At 42.2% G+C, this 7,864-nt stretch overlaps 1 protein-coding gene across 1 annotated transcript in view; it reads right to left on the bottom strand.

The window, feature by feature from the left end:
* The window catches only part of Tram1 (translocation associated membrane protein 1), a 43,053-nt gene that overhangs the window by 34,719 nt on the left and 470 nt on the right, over positions 1-7,864 (bottom strand). The window lies entirely within an intron of this gene.

The following is a 7,864-nucleotide window of genomic DNA, read 5'->3' as shown; positions in this document are numbered from 1 at the left end:
GCTGGATCTGGACCTTTCTGGTTCCCAATGGTAGGAGCAAAAGTGGCCCGTTGTATGGCATGTATTCCCAGGGGTTGTTCAAAGTTTGAATGATTCACACACGTCCGTGGATGGGCATCTGCAGTCGGTGCATGGTGGGCCAATTGTGTCATTGTTTCTGTGTCATGATAGATCTCAATTGAGCGGCAGCGGCTGGCCTGAGGGCCGGCATGCAACAGGGCTCACAGCCGCATGACTCCTCATGCGCTGGGGGCCCTCCCTCCGGGGGCCTACGAGGCAGGAAGCTAGCCAGCCACAAGACCGGCACTCCCCGCCCGAGGCTCCCTGTGCACCGGAAGCCCTCCTTCCGGGGGCCTACGAGGCAGGGAGTGAGCCACTGGCCTGAAGACCGGCGCTCCCCTCCCGTGGTTCCCTGTGCGCCGGGGGCCCTCTCTCCGGGGCAACTGTTCCTTTCAATAAACCAATAGACATCAGCAGTTCAATTATGCCAGCTATCCTTGTTTTTTTTTTGGTTTTTCTTCTGGTACCGGGAATGCCAGCTATCCATGTATATACATATTTTTCCCCTTCCTTCTTTCCTTTTTCCTTTCCCTCATCCCAGTTGTGCCTTCCCTTTGAAAAATTTTTTCCCCTTTCACAATAGTTATTGTACCTTTCAGGTTTTATTTACTCTTTCAGGTTCTTACACTAGGGAGACAATGTGATGTTTTACACATGTGGGTCTGATTTATTTCACTTATAAATATGGTCTCTAGTTTTGTCCATTTACCTATAAAAGCTTCAAGTTTATCCTTTTTTTATAGCTGAGTAATACTCCATGGTATAAAAATACCACATCTTTTTTATCCATTCCTCAGTTGATGGGCATTTGGGTTGCTTTCAAGGTTTAGCTATGACAAATTGTGCTGCTATAAACATGGGTGCACATATATCACTGTAGTATGATGTTTTCAGATCTTCTGTAAAAATACCCAGGAGGGGAATAGCTGGGTTGAATGGAACCTCTAATCCTAATTTTCTGAGGAATCTCCAGTAACTTTATTTTTAACCCTTTGAGGAAATTACAGACTGATTTCCAAAGTGGTTGCAACATTTTACAACCCCATCAAACTCTGGGCATTTTTTCACATCCCGTCAACACCTGGTTTTTTCTTCTTTAAATTTTTTTTTTTTTTTTTGGCAGAAAATGAATGGATTTTTCTTATGGGAACAAGAATTTAAATGGCTTTTTGCTTTCATCTGTATTCTACTTTAAAATATATCACATTGAGGCATTTTTAATAATATTTTTTGTTTTAAAAGATTTTTCTCTACCTTCAAAAAGTTTTTAATTTTTAAAATGAAAAAAAGTTGTACCTCACATGTAAATACTATATATATTTTCTGTCTTTGCTCTTACCCATCCTTTTTTTGCCCAATCGGTCAACCATCACAGAGAGTGATTAGAAGGATGTGATCAGACAGTGCGCTCCATTGAGAGTTTTGGACACAAAGTGAAAGGGAGCTAGTAAGCAGAGCACATGATTTTCTGCAGTCATATCTTCCTGCAGGTGTAGAGAAGGCAGAGTGAGCTTCTGCAAGGCCAGTAGGGCAGGGGCAAGGATGTTGAAGATGTGAGCAGGTGAGGGCAGGGTGATGAAACAAAGGCCATGTGGGGTGCTCATGATCCTTATGCTTTTTTTCCCCTCACAGTTCATTTTTTTGCCTACTGTGAAAGACAAACAGCTGCAAATTGCCTTATTCTAGTTGGAATACAGCTAGAAGTCAGTGGAAGGCCGTAGCCAAAAGCTGAAGAGTTTGACAGATATATTCTCTCTTGATGCCTCTTTGCTTTACCACAGTTCTGGCAATGGCCAGCTTCTACAGTGCAGCATCTTTTGGCGGGTGTTCCAGCTTAGATCTAAATCGTGTCCCAAAAGTTTCACATCTTCAGAGGTGGGGTCTTTGGTAGATGCTTAGAACATGAGGGTGCTAACTTCGTTAGTGGATGAATCCATCGATGAGATCATAATTGACAGCATTAGTGGGAGGTAATGGAAACTGAGGAGGTGGGGCTGGTTAACGGGAGAGAATGAGGGAGGTATGACCCTGGGGACTGTATGTTGGTCCTGGCTGTTTCTTCTTTGGTTCCTTCCTTCTGTTCCTGCTTCCCGGCTGCTGTGGGGTGAGCAGCGTCCTCTGTCCTACGCTTCCACCATGATGTTCTGTTCACTTCAGGCCCAGGCCAGTGAAATCAGGTGACTGGAGACTGCAACCTCTGAAACTGTGGGCCAAAATAAGTCATTCTATTCTCAGTTATTTTTCTCAGTATTCGGTCACAGCAACAAGTAGTTCACTAGCACAGCTGGTAACCCTCCTCTCACTGTTCTAACTCGCTTCAGCTTCAGTGACCTCATTCTCTTCCTTGCCCTTTCCAGTTGCTGGTGGTAATAATTTTCCACCTTCCTGTTCTCTTCCTTCTTCACTATTTCTTTTGATTCCCTCAACCTGCCCACTCCTCTGTGACTAGGCCTTTCCTACAACTCTTTTCAATTGAACCTTTTTGAATGAGTCATTCTTTCCTAGTCAGTTCTCTCACAGAGGATAGAGAAATAATGTGTAGGCCTCTGGCTCGGAACTGCCTATGAGGTTGAAAAGTTGTTGCAGGGTGAGTTAAAGAGGGAGTGGCCAGAGATTGGGAAGCTAGAAATTATTTCAGAGGTTCTGCAGTTGTTGGCAGTGAGATAGTCCGAGTAGGATGGCTAGAGTGGGTGGCTGAGATAGACGGAGGAGGAGACATGGAAGTAAGGGGCCTAGGCAACAGGAGGCTTGACACACACTTAATATAGCTATTAAGTTATTGAGAATGATTGCAAGAGTGAAATGAAAAGGGAGCCAGTGAGTGAGCCAGGCACTACCATCTGCTGTGAGTGAAGAGGAGTCAGAGGTTGGCAGATGACTGCCATGGAGGTGAGTGGAGGTGAGTGGGCAGTACAGAGTGAGGGCCTGGACTTCCAGAAAAGCTGGGTTTTTGAGAAAGGAAGAAATATCTGTCAGCAGCAATGAGAGTCATGAAAGACACCCACTCTGCCTCTAGCCTCTATGGTATGTGGGGTGTGGGAGAAAAAAATCACACCTGCCTCTTGAGAAGGCACCAGGGAAATCAGGTTTCTGTTTTCAATAGAGCTGTAGTCATATTTCTGAGAAAGAGGGGGAAGAAAACACTCAGAAAGAGATGGAGAGTGTGTGGGATTTGGTAGCTGGCACATGTAGGGTTCTAGGGAATACAATGGAAGGATGTGTAGACTGGGAAGGTGCTTTTAGGGTAAATCAAATAAAAGACGAACAGAGCGTTGTGGAAGAGAATGAGGTCATCCAATACGGAGGTTTGTGCGGGGCAAGGTATGTTAACATAAAATGACCCCTAGAGGGACTGATGCTCCAAAGCACTGTTTATCTGAAGAAGCACAGGTGTACACTGCTATGGTGAAACTCAACAGATCTGAGGTATTTGGGGCAAAGGAGAAACTTTTAAAGACAGAAACAGGAAGTCCATATAAGTATCTTAAAGATCACTGGTAACAAGTGCTTGTTGTAGGAGTTGGCATTAACCCACCAATAGAGATGGCCATTAGTAGACAAGTATCCATGTGAAGCAGCGATCTGAAATACTATAGCTTTGAGGAATTTTTTTGCATAGCTTAAGTGTGTGAGGGCTCATTTCTCATGGTCTCCAGGCTCCATTTTGGTGAAGTTTAACATAACTGACCTCATTTTGATACTGATAACTTCCACAGGTGGAATAAATTTTCAAGCATGGTGGAATTATCCTGATGGTCTTGTAGTGGAAAATGGAGCATTGGTTCAAATTTTAGTCTTCCTTTTAGGAGTGGCCTTTTGGGAAACTTAAAGGGAGGGATGGCCATCATCTGTCCTCATTGTACTAGCTTTCTGTCACTATAGTGAAAGAAAGGACATAGGCTACTTAGGAAGTAAAGAGGTTTATTTTGCCTCACAGCTCTCAGGTTTCAGTCCAAGATTGGGTAACTCCATGGTACAGTCCTCTTCCGATTGCTGCTCATCATGGTGGAAACATGTAAACTATTCATAACATGAGGTGAGAAGCAGAGATAGACTTGTTGGCTGGGGTCTCACATTCACACTCTCAATGACCTAAGCCCTCCCATTAGGTTAACCCTCAGTACCTCCTGGTACTGTCACTCTGGGGACCCAGCCATTACATATGCATCTTTAGGGGACACTCATTCAAACGAAACCAAGGGTAGATCATAGTGGTGGGGGAAGTGGTCTTATGGAGGCACACAGGGCTTGCGAGGTTCTCCTCATGCAGACTGATTGCTCATGTGTGTCCAAACCTGAAGGCCATCATGTGCCCAGCACAGTACTGGGCTCTGTGGATAGTACCCATACTCTGTGTAAGTGATACAGTATTTTGTTATGTGGACCCTGAAGTATTAGGAGTCTCAGACTATTTCTAATGATTTCTAAAGAACAGAAGGTAGCTTATTTGGAATATGTGTATTCAGGAAAAACTGTGGCACAGTTTAGAAATATAAAAGAACAGAAAGATTATTTTTGCCCATAAAGTGATTAAAGTCTACTTGGTCAGAGAATGTAGTCCTAAGGTAAGTGCACAACATGTACCCAATAGAAATAAGAACAGAAAGGGGACCCTGAGGCTAAATATGCTGCTCTTTCTTGGGTTCACCATCTCAAAGACCTAAGCCATTATAGTGGTGTTAACCATTACTGCCATATGAAGCAATTTCCAAATGTATGCTTGAGCTTGATTTATGCATGTAAGCCCCAGGACCAAACCTTTTGCTGCCTGTAAGAACCCTTGCAGCCAAATAGCTGCTTCCCTGAAGCTGGACATCAATGTGAGGCTAGCAAGTACATCTACAGCTGAACTCCAGCTTACTCCACATGTCATATTCCTGATTACCTCCCCTGGTGTCTCCTGTTTCTTTTAAGCCCCATTCCACTTAGGTGGGAAACACTTGTGCTATGATTTGAGAATGTAGTTGGAACGCAGTCTGAGGACCCCAGAAAATGCTGATGGATATGAATGAGGCTCAGAGGAGTGAAAATTTGTGTAATAATGCAAGAGGCTTGATGCAATGTGACTAAGCTTAGTATTGACCCCAAGAACTTATTTTTGCTATTTTTCAAATTAACAAACTGTAATTACTTTCCCAAAGATATATTTTTTTTCATATGCATCCATCATACATTGTAACCAAAAGGAAAAAAAAAGCAATGTGCAGACCTCTGGGAAGATGGTAGAGTGGTGAACAGCAGAAAAAGAGCCTCTCCAAGATTTGATGTCCATATGTTGGACTATAGCAATGTGAGGAGAAGCAGGTGGGAAGTGGGTGTCTGGGACCCAGCAAGGATCTGAAGTGAGAAATGGAAACCACAGGGAGAATAAAGAAAGAGAATTCAGTGAAGAAGGAAGTGGCAGGCAGCACTTTCTCCCTGAGCCCAGACGCTCTGCATGGGAGGGGCTGCTTGATGCTAGGTTACTGCTGGCGACCTCAGAGGCCTCCATGGAGAAACACATCAGTGGGATGGAACAGTGCACACAGTGGACTGCAGTGGCTGGTGAGTTATTTGGGTTCAGACATCCCCCAGAGGAGGGTGACTGGGCAGGAGCCATCTTGGAGACAGGCCAACTGAGCTTGGAACTCAGAGCAACTGCTGGCTCCAGCTAGTGGCTCCTAGTACTGGGGTCAGGGAGCCAATCTCAAGTCAGCAAGAGGTCAGGGAGCTGAGTCTGAGTTGGCAGGGAGCCAAGTCCCAGCTTGCAAGAGGCTCATGGTCTGCAACAGGCTGAATGGGTCTGGTTCCAGCCTCATGGTCAGAAACCAGCCTGAGCTTCAGTAGAACTAAAGGTACAGGCTCACAGGGATTATCTACTACTCGACCATAAAGCTAGGACTGGCTTGCTAGTATTAAACAATTTGGATCTGGACTCTGTCTGCCTACATGGTCTAAACATGACAGCAGAGACATACCTTGAAGTGAACATTTTTTGGGTCTTTTTTCTTGTTTTTTTTTTTTTTTTTTTTTTTTTTTTTCTTTTCTTCCCTGTGATTGTTTGTTTTTGTTTTTATATGCATGTGAACATTTGTTATTGTTGTTCTGTTCTTGTGATTATTTCTTCCTTCACTCTTTCCATCCTGTCTTTACCAATTTCCCCAAGTTTGTGTAATCTTCCTTTGTCCTGTAGCCTTGCTTCTAATCTCTTCTTCTTCTTCTATTTCTTATTTTTTCCCCACTAACTCCTTTTAAATTTTCTTCCCTGAGGGTAACACTGCCACATTGGGGGTTTATTTACTGCATACAATTCTGGTTCCTTTTAGATTGTTATATAATCACAAATCTAGTTCATATGATTAAAGGTGGCAAATTAATAGTTACCTAAGTTTGTCATTTTCTAGGCTGTGTTTGATGCTATTGTTATTGCTGGTTGTAACTTTTTAGCCAAAGTGACATAATTGTTATAACTAACTATTTTTCCTGATATACCAAGGCTGAAATTGCCTAAGAGTCATAAAAAATACTATAGACCAGTGCCAAAGAACCAGGGAATGGGCCAAGTAATCAACAGCTCTCATCCCCAATAAATTGAAGATGTGGAATCTTGCAACAGACTTACAACCCAAAAGCCAGCTATATCTCAAAGACAGCTCTGAGAGGTAGTCATTTCCTAAGGGTTCTAACTATTAGCAATAAAGCTACTCATAATAGTCAATTTACAAGCATTAACCCAGAAGAATGAGGCTTTAGAAAAATTCAAATCAGAAATAATTTCTCAGATAACTACAAAGATGGTGACCACAATAAAAGACATGCCTAATGACTCCAGAGCAGATACAGATTAAAAAAATAGAGGAGCTTAAGAAAATGATGAAAACTATAAATGCCCAACATAAGAAAGAAATGGAATCCACTAAACACATTCAAGCAGATACCCAGGAGATTAAAAAAAATTCATTGAAAGTATTTGCAACAGAATGAGCCAATGTGAGGACAGAATCTCAGGCATAGAAGACAGCACTGCAGTTAGCAATCAAGAAAAGAAAGATTTCTTAGAAATTGCAAGGGATCATGAGAAATCAGTCCAACAGGTGCTAAATGATGCAAAGAAGAATAACATATGATTGACTGGAGTCAATAAAAAGCAGTGGATAACATTAACAACATTAAAAACCTGTTGACAGAAGTCATGGCAGAAAACTTCCCAAGCAGGGAAAAAGAATTAGATATACAGATAAGTGAGGGATGTAGAATTCCAATTAGCCGTGATCAAAAAAATCTACACCAAAGCATATAATACTCAAGACTGCAGAAATTCAACATAAGAACAGGATATTAAAAGCTGTTAGAGAAAAGAAATAAATCATCCATAAGGCAAGCCCATCAAAATCATAGCAGACTTCTCAACACAAACTCTGATGCCAAGGAGATCTTGGAGTGAAGTATTTCAAACCCTACAAGAAAACAACTTCCAACCCAGACTGATGTACCTTGCAAAACCATCTTTCAAAACTGATGGAGAAAAAATATACTTCTACGATAAAGAATACTTGAGGAAATTCGTAAACACCAAAGTAGCACTCCAAAATGTTCTAAAGGACGTTCTAGAAAGAGATAACAAGGATTACAGCTCTGTGAACTCCAAAAATATGAATACACCAGGCAGTGTAAGCAATTAAACAGAGGGGAGAAGGGAGCCAAAACAGGAAAATAATGTGACAAGGATAAGTCAATACATATCAGTTATAACTATTGATGTTCATGGTTTCAATTTGCCAGTCAAAAGAAACAGACTGGAAAAATGGATGAAGAAGCAAGATTC

Source organism: Chinchilla lanigera, unplaced genomic scaffold (assembly GCF_000276665.1).
Source record: "Chinchilla lanigera isolate Chin_1 unplaced genomic scaffold, ChiLan1.0 scaffold00043, whole genome shotgun sequence".
NCBI classification, from domain to species: Eukaryota; Metazoa; Chordata; class Mammalia; order Rodentia; family Chinchillidae; genus Chinchilla; species Chinchilla lanigera.
Note: the sequence above shows the minus strand (reverse complement) of the source record. Positions and strands in the feature narration are given on the sequence as shown.